General features: G+C 37.9%; 2 pseudogenes; both read right to left on the bottom strand.

Moving 5' to 3' along the window:
• Positions 1-1,412: 1,412 nt before the first annotated feature.
• LOC118841135 lies at positions 1,413-2,299 on the bottom strand (annotated as a pseudogene).
• Positions 2,300-15,324: 13,025 nt separating this feature from the next.
• LOC118842631 lies at positions 15,325-16,188 on the bottom strand (annotated as a pseudogene).
• Between the last annotated feature and the right edge of the window lie 2,699 nt (positions 16,189-18,887).

The following is an 18,887-nucleotide window of genomic DNA, read 5'->3' as shown; positions in this document are numbered from 1 at the left end:
AAAGAGTATGTGTTGGGGAGTAAGGTATAAGAATATTGAAAAGGGAGGAGGAGGCTAGGTTATAAAGGGCTTTGAATGCCAAATGGAGAATTTTGTATTGATCATGGAGGCCATAGGAAGTAGCTGGAATTTATTGAATTGGGGTAAGAGGGCTTTGACATGATCAGTCATATTTTAGGGAGATCATTTTAACTGGCTGAATGAAAAATTCATTGGAGTGGTAAGAAACCTAACGCATACAAACTCACTAGCAGATTCACTATTGCAATAATCAAGGTGTGAGGTGATAAGGACTTGTGTCAGAGGAGAAAAGGGGTTGTATTCAGGAGATGTTGCAGAGGTGAAATTGGCAGGCCTTTGCAAAAGCTTGGTCACTGAGAGACTGAGGAATCCAGGATAATATCTAGATTGCCATCTTGAAAGACAGGATATGGTGTTTCCCTCTATAGTAATAGGAAAGGAAGAAGGGGGACAGAGTGTAAGGGAGAAGATTATAATTTCTGTTTTTGATATGTTGAGTTTAAAATGTCTACTGGACAAATCATTTGAGACATCTGAAAGGTTCTTGGAGATGTGAGATTATAGCAGCAGAGATATTAGAGCAGGAAAGATAGATTTGGGAATCATCAGTGTAAAGATGGTAATTACATCTATGGGAGCTGATGAGGTCACTAATTGATGTAGCAGAGAGAGAAGAGACAGGACCTAGGACAGAACCCTGAGGAGAACCTATGGTTAGAGGACACAATCTGGAGGAGGATCCAGCAAAGGAGAAAGAGAAGGAATAGTCACATCTATAGCAGGAAAACCAGGAGAGAATAGTGTCCTGGAAACCTAAAAAGAAAAGGGAATCAAGGAGGGGAGAGTGATCAATAGTATCAAACGATGCCCAGAGGTTGTATATAGGGGTGTGTGTGTGTGTGTGTGTGTGTGTGTGTGTGTTCAAAATTTTCTACTTTATTTTTGGTGATTTTCTCTTTATTTGGTTAAGAATTCTCTTCATAAAAATAGCACTTGCAGACCTCAAAATATATTACAGAGCAACAATCATCAAAAACAGTTGGTGTTAGTTTATTGTTCTGTTGTTTTTTTTTTCATTGTTATAGAGTTTATTCTGCTTAGCTACTATAAACGTTGCCTCAGTCTAAAAAAAAATAAAATTATTTACATCCTAGTTCATGAGTCATCTTTAGAACCAAAAGATAGTACACACAGCTCCCAGTTCTCACTTGGGGAAGGGATTGAAGTCTGAGGAAATCAGGCCCTGGAAACAGATGATGTGGGGGACAGGGCTTTATATTTATCTGTCTGCAGAGAATGATACATTAATTCCCCCCTTCAAAGGGCACGGCAGAGGAGTCAGGTAAACAAAGACAAGGTAATGGGAGTACGTGATTCAGCCAAACCCAACCTCACTTCTTCTTGGGTTCCTTGAAGGACACAACATATCTTTGGGCCACACTGGCCCAGTTGCATAGGAGGTATCTTCAAACAGAACAGAGTTGTCTTCCTGGGGCCACCGTGGGGGAGTGTGAATCAAAGCCCAGTAGAAACAGGCAGTTTTGGGGGATGATGCCAGAACAAGCTGATCCTTCTGGAATAAAGCTTCAGGGTCTGTCTCAGGATTGGCCTTCCATTGCCGTAGTGGGATGGTATGTCTTTGGCTCAATGTGTGTCTCTCTTTGCCTTCCTCATCAATGTCATCCACTTAATATTTGTGGGTGGCCTGACTATAACTGACCATTTGTGCCAAAATCCACTGCTCATCCCCATCCACAGCTTTTACTTGAGCAGCCACCTTACCACCTTGTTTGGCTGTGTTGTCCCCTGAAGCTGGTATGACTCCACACAGGGGTGGAGGCTTTTCCCCAGGTTTCAAAATCCACAGGGTCCATGTCATGACTGATTGTTGCAGCAAAGTTATCAGCCCCACTCAGTGCATGGTTTTCTGTGGGGGATTCTGAATCATCTTACAAGCGTGCAATTTTAGACGCAATGTGCCTTTCTTCCAACAGAGGATCTCAGCAATCTTATCCAGAGCTCTGCGCAGTATATTTAACTCTGCCTCTGCATCTCCATCTGCCTTGGCTGTGGTATAGAGACCACAAAGCTTCATCCAGTAATGGGGGAAGATTGCCTTTTCTCTCTGCATTGGCTCATGTGTCTTCTGGATAGTGATGAGGTTATGTTCACTTCCAGAATGTTCTTCCTGAGTTTGCTCTCTCAGTTGATGGAGCTCAACGAGTACTTCAGCTATTTGGGAGTCTGCTGACACCAAAGCCATGACTGTGGTACATATGTCCTCCTCGTGATGATGAAATAGGGAATGCTCTAAGGATCTTTCTAAATGTCCACTGCTATCACTACAATTGCTTTCAGGAGAAATACCTGCTTAAGCCGTGGTCTGCTTCCGAGCCAGGGCCTCTCCTCCTTGGCTCCTCGCACCAATTCACATCATTCTAAATGCTCTGCTCCCCCCCCCCATCTCCTCCTTCCCCCTCCCCTCCCCCTCCTATTCCCCTTCTCCCCTATTCCACGGAAAAGCGCTTCTAAGGGCTGCCTCCCCACGTGATGGCCCCAAGAGAACAAAGAATCCTCCGGGCAGGCACGTGACCTTTTCTTCCCGGCTCTGTTGGTGTTAGTTAAAAAAAATGGAAAAAAAACAAATAAAACTAACTAAACAATGTAGATTCAGAAATAACTGAATTTATTATCTCAGTGTTTGATAAACAGGCAAACATCAATTATCTAGGAAAGAACACCCCAGTTCATAAGAACCAATGACAGAAGTGAAAAGTAGTCTGGCAGAACTGTGTGTAGACTAGCAACGTTCATCATATTCTACAATAAGTTTAAAATGGATGTTTGACCCAAATATTAAAGACAATATTATGGAACTTTAGAAGAGAAGCAGATCACGTATTGTTCAGAGCTATGAGTAGAGAATCAGTTCTCAACCAAATAAAGAAACAAGACAATTGCAAAAGACAAAAAAAATAGTTGTCTGATTACATGAATTTGAACTGCTTTTGAATGAAGAACATTAATGCAACTAGGATAAAAAGAGAAGCATTGACTGAGAAAAAAAATTGTGTTAAATGTCCATGTTAAGAGTATAATATCTACAGCCCTTAGACAACTTCTAGGAATGTATAAAATCCAAAACCATTCCACAACAATTAAGTGGTCAAAGGACGTAGACAAACATTTCTCAAAAGAAGAGTTGCAAAGTATTAACAACCGTATGAAAGAACACTCCCAACAACTGATAATAAGATAAATTCACTGCAAGAAGCCTGAGATTTCACCTCCTACCCAGCAGATTGGCAAAAATCATGAGAGATGGGAATAATCTATGTTAGAAAAGGTATGGAGAGATGAGCAGACTAATGCATTGTTGGTGGAGTTATGAATTCATGCAACCACTTTGGAAAGCAATTTGGAATTATGAAAAAAGGACTAAAAAACCCATACTCTTTGAATCAAATATTTCATTAAGAAACATACCACAAAGAGGCCTGGCAAAAAGACAGAACCCTTATACAGTACTATATTTATAGAAGCACTTGATGCCTATTGAGCAGAGGATAGTTAAACAAATTGCAGTATATGTAATAAATAAATATTGTAGAGCTATAATAAACAATGGACATGATAAACATGGAGAAACATGAAAAATCTTACATGAACTGATGCAAAGTGACCTAAACAGAATCAGGAAAACAATGTGCACAATTACCACAATGTAAATGAAAACAACCACAAAATATTCAAAACCAAATGAAAATTAAAATGACCAAGTTTAGTTTCAAAGAGGAGATATGAGATGATATCTTTCCCCACACCTTTGCAGAAGTGGGAGAACATGGTTATAGTTGGGTCAGTGCATTTATTAAACTTTTTGAACTGTTGTTTAGTTTTGCTGATTTTTTAAAAATCTTTTTTCCACTGTTCATACCTTATAATAAAGGGGCAACTCTTTTGGAGGAATTAAGCAAGGAACAACTACTATGGAAAATGTTAATTAAAATTATGTCAATAGAATTATTTTTTAAAAGAAATCTCCCAAGGGTAGTAGTTGTAGAATGAAAAGTTTCTTGGACAGTTTCCCCATGCTTCCCACGAAATGACGTGAGTATTTTCAAAGTTGTTTTTTTATGCACAAGTTGTGTTGCTTTCTTATTAATTCCTTTATCCCCCACTTTTTATTGTGCAATTTATTTTTTTGTATTTAAGCCTGTGATTGAATTAGTATTTTCTTCTATTATTTGCATATTTATACTTATAGAGTCACCTAATTTAAGTCAGTACTTAGATACTGCTCCTTATATTACTCATATAATGAAGGTGATCAGAGGCCCTCATTAAAATGCATTGCCCTAGTCACCTTGATGGGATGAAAGGATATGATCTGTATTGAAAAGCTACACTTTCCTAGGGGCTAGACAATTGACCTGAGCCCTTACTAAGAAGCCTTAGGGAAACACTCTGCTAGGTTTCCTATGACTGGGGCTTGCTTCCTAGTGACTATTTGACTTGACCTTAGGAGGACAGACTAGGATCAGATAAATCATGTCCTCTGTGGTCTACAAAGGTAATCTTTTTAATCTTTTTTTTTCATTTTCCCATACTTTTTCTTGAACTTCCAGACCAGAATATAGCAAAGGAGAATAGGATATGAGAGAGGGTAGGTGGGGGAGGAAGGACTTTTTCCCTCCTTACCGAGGAAAGACTGAAAGGTTGAAGGTCAAATTCTAGATGTTCATTTCCTGGCTTTCCCTTAATATAGGTCAGTGGTTATTGATCCTGAGAATGGACATGTCCAGCCTTGGGGTTTACCTTAAGGTTATTACTGATTTTGAGAGTTTCTGAGTTTTCTGCTGATGGCTTAGCAGCAGATTTCCTTGACGACACATATCTCAGAGAAGGAAAAGACAAATCAAAGAATTACCCCAAAGACACTAACACTATAACATGGGACATCATGATATCTGTACTTCTTCCACCCTTCATAGTGAGAGTTACTCAGACTGGTACAAGTCTGAGATCATTGGAAAGTGTTTGAGTGTAAAGAGTTTTATACTTCTAGGAAAGTCTAATGAGTCTAACACTTTTTTTAGAATATTTATGTTTTCTGTATTTCCATGTATTCCATATGTTCCTGTGAATTCTTGATCATGCCATTTCTGTGGTATAGGAATTAGAAATTATTGCTTCTCTATTGTATACTAAGCCCTTTTGCAAGAGAGGCGTCTTTTACCCTTAGGTTGTATCTGATGCAAACCTTGGCTCAAGACATATTTAGGGCTTTTTGTTTGTTTATTTTTATTTTTAAATCTGAAGAATTTTCTAGAGTTTTATTCCAGCTTGTAGGCAGTAAGAGAGATAAGCCGACTCCTCAGAAGACAAGCCTGCCATGATTAAATCCAGGTCATATGATCTCAGAGTTTCCTGGGGGCCTAGAATACAGGCCATGCACTTATACTAACTTGAACCTCATGTCCTCTGTACTACCTCCCTTCCCTAGTATTAACCCAGACCATCTGCAAAATCCTCATTTATTTTAACTATTGTTCTCTGTCTTTTGTCTCTCTTTCTTTGCTTTCTTTTCTCGTTCTTTGCTTTCTTTTCTCTTTCTTTGCTTTCTTTCTCTCTTTCTTTCTCTCTTTCTCTCCTTTCTTTCTTTCTTTCTTTTTTTCTTTCTTTCTTTCTCTTTTTGTCTTTCCGTCTTTCCTCCCTGCCTCTCTCTCTGCCTCCTTCTTGCTGTCTCTCTCTCTCTTTCTCTGTGTCTCTCTGTCTGTCCTTCTCTGTCTCTGTGTGCCTCTCTCTCTGTCTCTCTCATTTTCTGTATCCACCTGTCTGTCTATCTCTGTCACTCATTCGTTTCTCCTCTCACTATTCCAGGTCTCATGAAAGTACAGTGTCTTATCCTACCTTCCCCATCCCCCTACTTCAGATATTCTTCTATTTCAGTAACATTAATTTGTAATGTCAAGTTCCAAATGTGCTTTTTAAGCTCATCTCATTTCTTATTCATTACCCCTTAATTTTCAGGAGAGTAATCTGTGACTGTAATTTGGGGTGCCTGAATCTTGATTTTTTTCTTTTTCCTCATCGCTTAACCATTTTAGTACTATCCCATATTCCATTTGGATTTGCAAAGACTCTTTTATCAATTACTCTGTTGTCTTTTCTATGGTGTCTTTTTGAAAAAATATGCTCATAACTCCCAATCATATTGCTTTCTGAAGGCCCAGCACTGGTGTGCTCCTTCCCTGACAAATTTCCTGCCTTTTCTCTGTTCTCTCACCAGAACACTAAAATTGGATGAGTTATGTTTCCCTCAGAGAGGGACAGTGACCATTTGAAACCCTATTTCACTGAATCTAAAAGGCCACTATAGTTGGAATTCTTTTCCTCTTTTAGCATCCGTATTCTTCTGGGCTCCTCCATCTTCTCTGCAATTAACTTTCTTCATTCTCTAGGCTGGTAACCAGGGGTTGGTGAGGTCAAAGAAGGGTCCCCCAGGGCACTGCAGACAGAATTGCTCAGTAGAGAAGCCTTTTAATTAGGTCTCTTCTTCACTTTTTTTTCACTTTCCTCCTAGGTTCTTATTTCCTCCTGTGCTAAAATATGGGCTTCCTTTGTTACTGCATGGGCTAAAATACATTTTTTTTCTTTACAGACAAAACATCCCTCCCTTACTCATTGCATACCTAGGCCTTGGGTAGAGGTAGACAGGATGAGAGAAGTAGTAAGGCCTCTCACATCCTTTCCAAAGCAAGTGGCTGAGTATAAGACCTGTTATGCTTTAAGAATGGAGTTCCTCTCACAGTAAGCAAAGGCTTTTGGAATCTGGAAAGGAAAAAGTAGATACTTCATACTAAGTATTGGCCTAGAAGCAACAGGTTAATAATGCAAAATCAAGAGCAAGTTTCCAGATGAGGTTTGTTCTCATTCTACATATATGATCTGTTACCTTCACAAAATTTATCATATATGTGTGGATGTATGTATGAATGTATATACATATCTATCTATATGTATATACACACACAGAGATAGGTAAATAGATACAGATATAGATAGATATATAGATATACACATGTATATGTATATATGTGTATGTGTGTGTGCGTATCCCCTTCTCTCTACTCACAGTCACCACATTTGTTCATTCCTTTATCATATTACATCTTGTCTACTGAAATGGGCTCCAGTTCAGTGTCCATGTCTCTACTTTTCCCCCACTTCATTACATTCTCTACATAGTCACTGAGTGATTTTCCTAAAGGGCAGGTGTGACCACATCACTTCCCATCTCATTAAATTTCAGTGACTCACTATCGCCTCCAGGATAAAATATTAACTTCTCTGTATGACATTTAAAGGTCTTCATAATGTGACTCTATCTTACCTTTCCTGGCTTCATACACATTATTTGCTTCCATACAGTCTATTGTTCAGCCATACTGGCCTAACTGATGTTCCTCACACATGACACTGTAACTCCTATCTCTTTGCCTTTGTGTTACTTGTCTCCCATGTTTTCCTTCCTGCAAGAATCAATGATTTCTTTCAAAACTCAGCAGCTTGAGAGCTATCTTCTCCATAAAGACTTTCATATTACCTGTAGTTGCTAATGCCCTCCCTCACAATGCAACTGTGGATGATTTTTTTGGTATATACATATACATGCATATATATATATATATACATATATATATTTACATGTACACATACATACATATTTTACCTCTATTGTTTCAATATAAGCTTCTTAAAAGGCAGAGTATATTTTATTTTTTTCTTTGTGTCCTTAGCATTTAGTACAATGTCTATTATTTGGTAATTTGGTGGGCACTTGATTAATGCTTTTTTTTCTTTATTAACTTGATGATCAGAGATCCAAAGGCTTTTCTCCAAAGACAAGAGGCATGTAGACATACAGGATTCATAGCTGACTAAGTTGGTATCTGAGACCAGAATTTGAATTTTTCAACCAATATGTAGTTCGGCAAAAAGAATGAGGTATCCCTATTCTTCTGGGTTCCACCATCTTTTCTACAATTAACTTTCTCTGGAGCTTTGGTTCAAAATCTCCCTCTTTGACTTAGTGTCTGTGAAACCATTGATCCAGGCATTTAACAGCTCTGGGCCTTCATTTCTCCATGTGGAAAATGAGGCCATTGGACTTTATGTTTTTGAAGTGCTTTCTAGTTTTAATTTTTTTTTCCTACTTCAATAACTGGCCAAGGAAGGTATGTATCCTTACAAGGAGTGGTAAGAAAAAAGATTTATATATTTGATCAATAGGGCTTCTAAAGCAAAAGTGAAAAGTCACCAACTAATACACCTTAGGGAATGAGCTACCTTGGAGTAAGGAGAGCATCAATAGGGGCAACCAGAAATTCAGAGTACTCAAAATTCAGAGAAAAAGTCAGCCATAAGTGCCCTAGCTTCAAATTTCATACCAAAATTCATGTAGGTGAAGATATATAGATATATGTGTGTATGTACATATGTGTATACATGTATACATGTGTGTTATGGGCGTCAGGAGAACATTTGGTATGCATGCATTTGTTAAGTCTCTTTTTTTGACTCTCTGTCTTCTCCCTCTCTGTCACTCTTATTCTCTGTTTTGCTATCTCTGTCTCATCTCTCCAAAAGAACAAGTTATAAAATTTTAAAATTATTTTTACTAAGGAAATACTCACCTTATCTCTCCTACAACTGAGAAAGAAAAGTAAAATCCCTGTTACAAATATAGTCAAATGAAATAAATGTCTACAATGGCCATGTATACACACACACACACACACACACACACACACACATGCTTATGCACATGCATACATGCGAGCACACATGTCTATTTTTTTTACCCTGAGTCCTTCACCTTTCTATCAGGAGGTGACCAGCATACCAGCATTCCAGCATGTTTCATCATTAGTCCTCTGGAATCAAGGTTGGTATGCTAATTACTTCTCTAAAGCCTTTCAAATTACTTAATTTTACAATATTGTTTTTGTATTATTTGTACTCAATTCACTCAGTAACATTTTGAGTCTTCTCAGGTTTCTCTAAAACCACACCCTTTTTAGAGCATAATATTATTCTGTCATATTTATATAGCACAGTTTTCCAATTGGACACCCCCTCAATTTCCAATTCTTTGACAGTGAGAAAAAGAGTATAAATATCGGTATACTTCCCTAGAGTTTGTTTTGCTCAGGACTTTTCCTTCCTTAAATTTACCCTCTTTCTAATTCTTTCTTCTCCTTTTGTCCTTTTCCTCCAATTTTCCAAAGAATTTCTCTTCCCCCTCCCATTCCATTCTTTCAAAATTATCAAGACATCATTTAACTGTGTCCCAGCTCTTCTGTCTAATTAGGTTCCCTTTATTACCCTTGGAGATAATAGGGTTCAGAGGGAACACATGGATCATCTCCCAGTATGAGAATGAAAGCAGTTCATCCTTGTTTAGTACCTTGTGTTTGTTCATTTACATTTCTTTTTTTTTTTTAATGTTTCTTTTGACTCCTGTGTTTGTACTTCAGAATTTCTTTGTAGCTCTGGTCTTTTCATCAGAAATACTTGCAAGGCCTCTATTTATTAAAGGTCCTTTGTTATTCTCTCCCAGATAGGATTACATTCAGTTTTGCTAAGTAAATTAATCTTAATTATAATCCTTCTTGATTACAACTTTACCTTCTGGAATATTATATTCCAATCTCTCTACTAGCTGTTTTTGTTTGTTTATTTTTATTTTTAAATCTGAAGAATTTTCTAGAGTTTTATTCCAGCTTGTAGGCAGTCAGAGAGATAAGCCGACTCCTCAGAAGACAAGCCTGCCATGATTAAATCCAGGCCATATGATCTCAGAGTTTCCTGGGGGCCTAGAATACAGGCCATGCACTTATACTAACTTGAACCTCATGTCCTCTGTACTACTTCCCTTCCCTAGCTAGCTGTTGCTAGCTGTTAAATCATGTGTAATCCTTACTGTGGCTCATTGGGACTTGAATCTTTTCTGTCTGCTTGCATTGTTTATTCTTTGACCTTGAGACTGTGAATTTTTGTAATAATTGGCTGGGATTATTCAATTTTCCAAGTTCTTTACGGTGATGAATGAAGGATTCTATGTCCACCTTGTCCCTCTCTTTCTAAAAAATCTGAGCAGTTTTCTATTATTATTCTTAAACTATTATATGTAGGCTCTTTTTTTTTGGTCATGACTTTCATGTAGTCCAAAGATTCTTAAATTTTTTTCTACTCAATCTGTTTTTCAGATAAGTTGAGTCAATTTAAATATTATTTTTATTATAACAATTTTTAGTCTTTTGATTTTGTTTCAATATTTCTTGCCTCATGGAATCATTGTATTATATTTAGTCCATTCTAATGTTCAGAGGACTTGTTGTTTAGGCAAGAATTTATACCTCTTGTGCCAAGTTCCTAAATTCCTTCCTAACTCTCATTTATTTTCAATTTTTCTCTAACAGTCCCATTTCATTGACTAAAAAAAAAACCTTTTACAAACTCTTTCTTCATCTCTTCTTGGAATTCTAGTAGAATTTTTTTAAATTTTTTTGAGAATTTACTTATATTCTGGAGGGAAGGTTTGGGCTTATCCTGCTGCCGTCTTCATGGGAGTATTGAATGTTGTATTATTTTAGGTTCTCAACTTCAGTTCAGACTAAGGACCTGCAAGTTTTTAGGGCTCCTCTAAGTGGTCTGATACAAGGAAAATGTGATCTCTTTCCCCCTTGAATGGGCTCTGTAAGTTCTTGGTCTGTGTGTCAATCTGAACAATAAGCCAATGTGATTGCTTCCTTTGAAGTTTCAGCATACTTGTGCTGAACTTAGTCGTTATCAGACAGATAAAAACCTCTAGTTCTGCATACTGATAGAATTATGGGTTTCCCTTTGGTCTGGGATTCTTGGCCTGGTTGTTCCTCCAAAGGCTTCAGACTGAGCTAAAAGTTAGAACTGAGAATCTGCTTTGCTCCTTGAGTCAGTACCACAAAGTTGCTGTTTGCTTTTAAAGTTGTTCATCTATCAGTATATAGCCTAAGGTCTGTAACCAGTCCTTACCCCAAATCACCACCCTCAGCACAGGACTCCTCCTTAGTCTGCCTTGGATCTGCAACTGGGAACTGAGTAATCAGTATTGAAGCTGCCATTTGGCACTTGTTCCCATGCCCTGCATAAGGTCATGATGCCTAATATTGGTCTGGGACCTCACCTTAACCTGGTGCATAGCCTCAGTCCTTATATTTTTTTCTATTCCTTATTCTATTCCCTATTGCTTTTCTGTCCATATCCCATCTACAGTTTGTAGATTTCTCTGCCCTACTTTGCAGCCCAAGACAGGAGAAAAAAGAAATGACCCATTGTGCCTTTTTCTTGAATTTTCCCATCAAGATTTTGTCTGATGTATGTTCTAGATAGATTAGATGTTGTATGTCTGTGTGTGTATCTGTCTGGAAGAAGCAGGAAGCTTGTACTCCCTGTTGCTCTACCATTTTGGCTCTGGGCAGCTAAGAATGTCTTGACAGCAATCATCTTATTATTCAATAGTTAGAAGAACCAACAAAGAGACCTTATAATCTAGATGTGATTTCTCACCAAAAGCAGAAACTGATAGATGAGATGGAAATGATGGCAAACTTGGAGAAAATTAGTCCCTGTATATTAAAACTTGTGATAGAGAAGATTGGACATGGTCTCACTAGACTTTGTGAAAGCAGGTTTCAAATGGTTCAGTAAAATGATAAGCTGGAAACCATGGGCTAAATTCATTTGGAAGAAATCAGACCAGTAAAAATGAGAAACTTGAGAATGAAGTTCTCAGGATTCAAAGAGAAATCATTCTGATGAGGAGGAAAATAGAGGAAATGTCTTAAGTGACTGAAATGAATATAATGAGGACACACCAAACAACTTAGATATTGTTAGAGACATTCAGAAGGTGAACACATGGGCCGGTTATAAAAAAAAAACTGATACAAAATAATTTCACAAGTCTTTAACTGTAGTCAGGATCACTAAAGTTCAGCATGTGCAGAGGCTGGTGAGGAAAGGCTAATGGGAAGATAAAGTGTGTTTTCAATTATTTTGGGGGGAAAAGAGGAACAAAAAAGTATAGTACTATTTCTGGGGGCAAAGTGATGAGATACAATAACATTTGCCCAAAAGAAGGTGGAACAGCTCAAGTGATTTTTTTTCTATCTTCTCTTTAAAAGATGATCTTTGATCTCAAAAGAATAGAACAAAAAGGCTATTAGGGAGTGGCTACCCAAGTTAAGTACGTCAAGATTTAGAGAATACTTGCAACACTAGACAATTCAATTCACAAGGTCCAATTGGGCTACATCTGAGAGGATTCAAAGAAGTATTGGATGTGATCTTTTAAAGGTCATGAAGAAGAGGAAAGGTAGAGCAGGTTAGTTACAGACACAGGCTGTTTTGATTTTCAAGAAAGCAAAGAAAATGGAGTTTGCAAACTATAGGCCAGGTAACTGGTCTAATTCAATACCTGGCACAATTTATGGAATGCATTCTTAAGAGGGATACTGAACGTCTAGCAATAGAAGTATTCACTCCAAAGAATGATTTCTTCAAGAACAAAATGATACCATATTTCCCTCTTTGCTAACATTACTAGACTGATAACTTGGGATATGTTATAGATGATAGTTTTCCATAGCATTTTTTTGTAGAAATGATTGTAAGATTCATGGCCTAAATGAAAATACAATTGGGTAAATTGAAAAATGTTTTAGAGTCAGAGCCATAGTGTGTTAATGAATGGTTTCATGTGATCTGGAAGATCTTGAGTAGAATGACCCAGGTATGTGGGCTTAGCCCTGTGCTATTTCAAGTTTTTGTCAATGTCGTGGAAAAACACATTAGAATACTTTTCAAATGTATAGAGGATAAAAAGTAAAAGAGAGAATAATTAAAATGAGGGACAGAGTTAGAAACTCAAAATTTCTTAATAGGTTAGAATTTGGGGGCAAATCTAAAAAAGATAAAGTTTAATGGGAATAAATTTAATGTTTTATACTTTAAAAAAACTCATACTGAAAATATGTATAGCCTTGAGAGAAAAGTGCATGGTGGAGACAAAATTATAACTGTGCTCAAGTATTTCAAGGCCTGTCACATGGAAGAATGATTAGATTTATTTTACTTGACACTAGAAGGAGTTTTAAGAGCAATGGGAAGAAATTGAAAAAATGCAAATTTAGGAAAAAAATACCTCCTAAACTTAGCATAATCCATAAATGGAATTGGCTATCAGGGAAGTCAATGGGCTTCTTATCTCTAGAGATTTTCAAAGAGAGATTCGATGATCTTTTTTAGATATAGCATAGCAATATTTCTTGTTCAAGAATGTATTGATTTAGATGTCCACTGTGGTCACCTCTAACTCTAAGATGATATGATCACTAACAGAGATCCTAAGTAGAAGTGTAGGTCACTGTCAATAGATCAGCAGAGGTTGAAGAGCAAGACAAGAAACGTGGGCCCATATCAAGAAAAAGTTTCAGTTTCTGGGGTAGTAAGTAGCAAAGAACTACGTGAACTAGTCTAAGGCATATTTGTAATTTTGTGAGGACATTTCTATGCCCAGATACATGAGGTTTTTATGCTTATTTAAAGTTACTTAGGGGGCAGCTAGGTAGTACAATGGACACAGCACTGGGCTTGGAATAACAGGAGGACTCACTTTCATGAGTTACAGTCTGGCCTCAGACACTTGCTAGCTATGGAATCCTGAGTAAGTCACTTGACCCAATTTACCTCAGTTCCTCATCTGTAAAATGAACTAGACAAGGAAATGGCAAACCATTCCAGTATCTGTGCCAAGAAAACCCCCAAAATGGGGTCATGGAGAGTCAGGTATGACTAAAACAACTGAACAATAATAATCTTACTTATCCAAAGTCACACATCTAGGGATCAGAGCGCAGACTCAAGCCTGTATCACCTGACTCTATGTCCGATGGTCTTATCATGCCGTTTTGGGCTAAATGCCAAAGTTACAGACAGGTAAAGCATGATGCCTGTCCTCAAGGAACTTGCAATCTATATTAGGAAACAGAGCACACAAATAAAAAAAAATTACCAGGAGGAATATCATAAATGACAAATTATTGGTAGACATAGCAGAGCTATAGGAATTCATAGGCATGAGATAGTTCCAGGGCAGTTGGTGGTGACAGTCAAGGAAAGCTTCGTGAATGAGGTGAGCCCTGAGATGGACTTGAATGTATAGGTTAAGCTTTGTGAAACAGAGAGGAGAAGAAAATCAATTTCAGCTTGGGGAAAGAAAGTGAATTAATATACAGACATAAAAATGTGAAAATGTATGTGTATGGGGATGTGGAGTAGGGTGAGGAGAGGATCAGTAGATGAAAACCCTAGAGAAGTACAATTGAGGTCATAATACTATATACTCATAGAATTTTATAGCTAGAAAGGATTTCGGAAAAAGGTAATGTTCTAATTCCTGGGATTTTAGATTAGATAATGTCAGAAAGTGTACTATAGAATACTGCAGTAACTTTGGAGATCATCCAACCCTTCATCTTTGACAGATGGAAGTTGTGCCTCCTTTCCTTTAGTCAAATGACTTATCCATGGTCACCCAGGGTCTTTTATACTCAATCTCAGCCCCATTTAGCATGTAACTATTCATGAGTGTGGTCTTTAAAAAAATTCAGAATCAAATCTTTGACAAAAAAAGTGCTTTTCCTCCTGATTAAACTATTACCAAATCTAACACTTATCTGGATGAGAATCAATTCCCAAAATTCTCTGATACTCTGTATGGGGGGAGAAAGGAAAGAGGACTAATAAAGGCCATAAAGGCAACATGGCTCCCCTCTTTCATTCTACAAAGGAAAATGGATGAATAAAAGCCACCAATGCTGAGACTTCAAGGCTCCTATAGCTTTATTTTTCTCATACCAATTCAACCCACAATTAATTGGCAATAGACTCAACTGGAACCCTGGGTACCATACAATACCCCCACACAACTGGGATGGGACCTGCTCAATAATGAAGGCCCCTGAGGCATCATGATAGGGTCTACAGGGGAAGAAGGGAATCCTACTTTGAAAAGATTTAACGGCAATTAAAACTTTTTTCCCACATTTTCTGTGTTGGCTCTTGCAACTAGATGAGGCTTAGAGTTCCAGACAGACAAATTCTTATTGTGAGAAATAAGAGAACTCCAATTTTAAGTCACCATCATCTGTTCATTGTGATCAGTCAGTCTTCCCTTGCCTGGCAAAGATGCTCTCATCACCTCCCTTGAAAATGAGCTTCAATTTGCTCTAAAGTCTTTCCCTTTGTTTTGGGAACACAAAGTAATTGGAAAACAACTGTAAGGAGTCAGAAGACAGAGAAAAGCCAGGACGTTCCATAATAGAGTTAGAACACCCTTGGTAACAAGAAAGGCCATAATCTAGCTGAAAGTCTATTGGCCAGACACTTGAATTGGAGGAGTAATGTTTCTGACATCGCCAGTCAGGGGATAGGATTGCAGCCTAAAGAAAAAGTCATAGAAAAATGCCATGCCAAACACCTTTGGCCATGGCAGTCCAGAGTTGGCTACTATTGACTCTGGATTCATTGTATAAGGAAGTCAGGATGTGAAGAGTTGTCAGACATCTGAATTTTAAAGTGGACATTAAACATCCCAATGCTAAGAGCCATGAAAGCAACTGAGAACAACAGGAGGAATTTCGCCCTACCTCTGCCCAAGACAAAGGGAGCTGTTGCAGTGAAGATCACATGCAGGATCCCCACATAGAAAAGGGCAAGGTTGCTGTTCTTAGAGTAGGCTTTTTCAAAAATGATCTCTGCATAAAAACAAAAAAAGAACAAACAAACACAAAGCCCATAGCATCGATCCCTGAAATTGCTTGAAAACCATTAGGAATACACTGATAAGAAATTTAAGCTTATTAATCTTGATAATGGCTGGGTTCTTCAGCCTTGCCCAAGTGAAATCCCTGGTCCACATGACAATATTCCTTTTGTTTCACCTCCTGCTCCTGATCTAACCCCAATAGAATTTTCATTATGTCCATTGCTTCATGCTTCTTAAGTTTAGTCAGCAGGAAACTTTGGAGTTTCGAGGATGAAACACATGAGCAGCAGCATGGGAGCAAAAGAGGATACAGCCCAGCATGAGCAGTCTCGGCCTCGCCATCTACTACTACTACTACCACTACCACTACCTCTACTTCTAATTCTACTGCTACCGCTGCTGCTACTGCAACTGCTACTACTACTACTACAATTGCTACTACTACTACTACAACTACTACTACTACTAATGCTAGCAGAAATCATAATAATAGTATCAATTTACATAGTATTTAATATAAGCAAGGCACTGTGCTTTACTGTCATTTGATCCTCACAACAATCCTGGGAGGTAGGTAACAATATTGTCCCCATTTTATGGATGAGGGAAATTGAGGAAAAAAGAGGTTAATTGACTTGCCTAGGTCACACGGCTAGTAAATGTAAGGATCTGTATTTTAACTTGGGTCTTCTTGACTACAAGCTTGGTACTTTATCTACTATTCCAACTAGTGGCCAGCAACATTTTATTTTAGGATCCTACTGATGATCATCAGCTGTACACATGAGCTGAACATGCCTAGGATTTCTGAATAAGATAATTCAGCTATGTATGCTGAAACAACAAGGAAAGTGACTGTACCCACCCATCAGGCCAGAAGGTGACCCCAATAGAGTATATATTTTGAGCCCTAACCACTGTCATCATACCAGCAATAAATAATACCGCAGAGCATCAGAGGTAGCTTCCTTTCAGCCATGTCTATCAGCCATCCATCCAGTTCACTTTCCACAGCAGCACAATCCACCCCTACCCCCACCCCCACCTCCCAAAGTCACTATGAATACAAAACAGGAGGCCTCAGCATGGTCTGAGTAGGAGGACCTGATCAGGCCTGCTGAAGGATTCCGATGTCTGAGGAGCTGTAACCTAGGACTAAGCCAAAGCAGAGAGGGCTAAAAGTAGCAGAGAAAATGGCTAGTAAGGCCCTCCTCCAACTCCCCAGCTTCCCCACACTTGAGAGGGATAAAGCCTTTCTAGGCTGGTGAAGTTGGTTTTCTAATTAGTGGGGAGTGTCACAGTTATAGATAACTGTACTTGTCCCTCTCTCAGCTTTTGTACTGTCAGGTACAGGTGACACATTTTCTCCATTTCAAGAAGTATTTCTTGAATTCCTAGCTCTCATGGAAGATTTATTTTGATCCCTAGACTTCCTGGGAAATGCCAACTTTATTTTCCTGGTTCCAGTGATTCTGATCAGGATGATCACCCCCTTTGGCCAAGGTACTTAATCCTTTAAGCTCCAGACCTTGATTAATGAATCCTGTATTACAAGGCCTGCAATCCTGCAAACATAAGCTTTCAGGCAGCGTATGGGCTTTTAGAAGCCCTTCCATTTACTAAGTAAAGCAATTTATAACTTTCCATTAATATAGAACAAGGGAAAATGTTGGAAATAATTTCCATCAAACAGAATCTCAGAACCTAAGAGCTAGACTGGATCATCATTAAAACCCCCTCCCTGAGACTCAGTTTCCCCATTGAAAAAGATGAGGCTGATCTCTAAGGTGCTTCCCCTCTCTAAATCCATTAACTCCTGAATTTTACACAAGAGTAAATTGACCCTAATAGGAGCTCAGAGACAGTTATATACCCAATATACTTCTGACTACAAACCCTGTGTTCTTTCTACTGTACCAAATTATATCCATTGAAGCACCAACAACACCAGAAATACTATTAGTGTTAACAATTCAGCATCAGAAAAATGCTATCCACCTCCAGAGAAAAAAAAAATGATACTCTGAATGCAGATTGAAGTGTACATTTTCTTTATTTTTCTTTTCTTTTTTTGTTTGTGTTTCTTTTGTAACTGGCTAATCTATATAATATATAATACATAATATATATCAAATTGCTTGCCTTCTCGAGGAGGGGGTAGGAAAAGAAAGTAAGGAAAGAATTTGGAACTCAATTTTAAAAAAATGTTAAAATTGTTTTTTTTTTTTTTACAAAAAAAGCCAATGCAACCAAGATTAGGAGGGAAGCAGAAAACTGGGAAAGGATTTTTACAACCAGTGTCTCATTTTTAAATGGCATCATTTCTAAAGGCCTCATTTCTAAAATGTATAGAGAACTGAGTCAAATTTATAAGATATACAAATTTATAAGAACACAAGTCATTCCGCAATTGATAAATGTGATATGAATAGGCAATTTTCAGAGGAAGAAATTAAATATATCTATAGTCACGTGAAAAAATGCTCTAACTCATTATTGAAGAGAGAAATAAAAATCAAAACAACTCTTAGGTACCACATCACACCTGTCAGATTGGCTAACATGACAAATCAGGAAAACGATAATTTCTGGAGAATATATGAGAAAATTGGAACACTAATTCATTGTTGGTGGAGTTGTGAACTGATCCAAAAATTTTGGAAAGCAATTTGGAACTATACCCAAAGGGCTAAAAAAATGTTCAGACACTTTGATCCAGCAATACCTCTTCTAGGTCTGTAACCCAAAGAGATCTTTCAAATGGGAAAAGGACCCTCATATACAAAAATATTTATAGCAGCTCTTTTTTGTGGTGGCAAAGAATTGGAAATTGAGAGGATGACCATCAATTGGGGAATGAATGAAAAAGCTGCGGCATATGAATGTAATGGAATGCTATTGTGTTATAAGAAATTATGAGCAGGTGAACTTCAGAAAAACCTTGGAAGACTTATATAAACTGATGAGTGAGGGAAGCAGAACCAGGAGAACA

This window comes from Trichosurus vulpecula, chromosome 3 (genome assembly GCF_011100635.1).
Source record: "Trichosurus vulpecula isolate mTriVul1 chromosome 3, mTriVul1.pri, whole genome shotgun sequence".
Taxonomy (NCBI): Eukaryota; Metazoa; Chordata; class Mammalia; order Diprotodontia; family Phalangeridae; genus Trichosurus; species Trichosurus vulpecula.
Note: the sequence above shows the minus strand (reverse complement) of the source record. Positions and strands in the feature narration are given on the sequence as shown.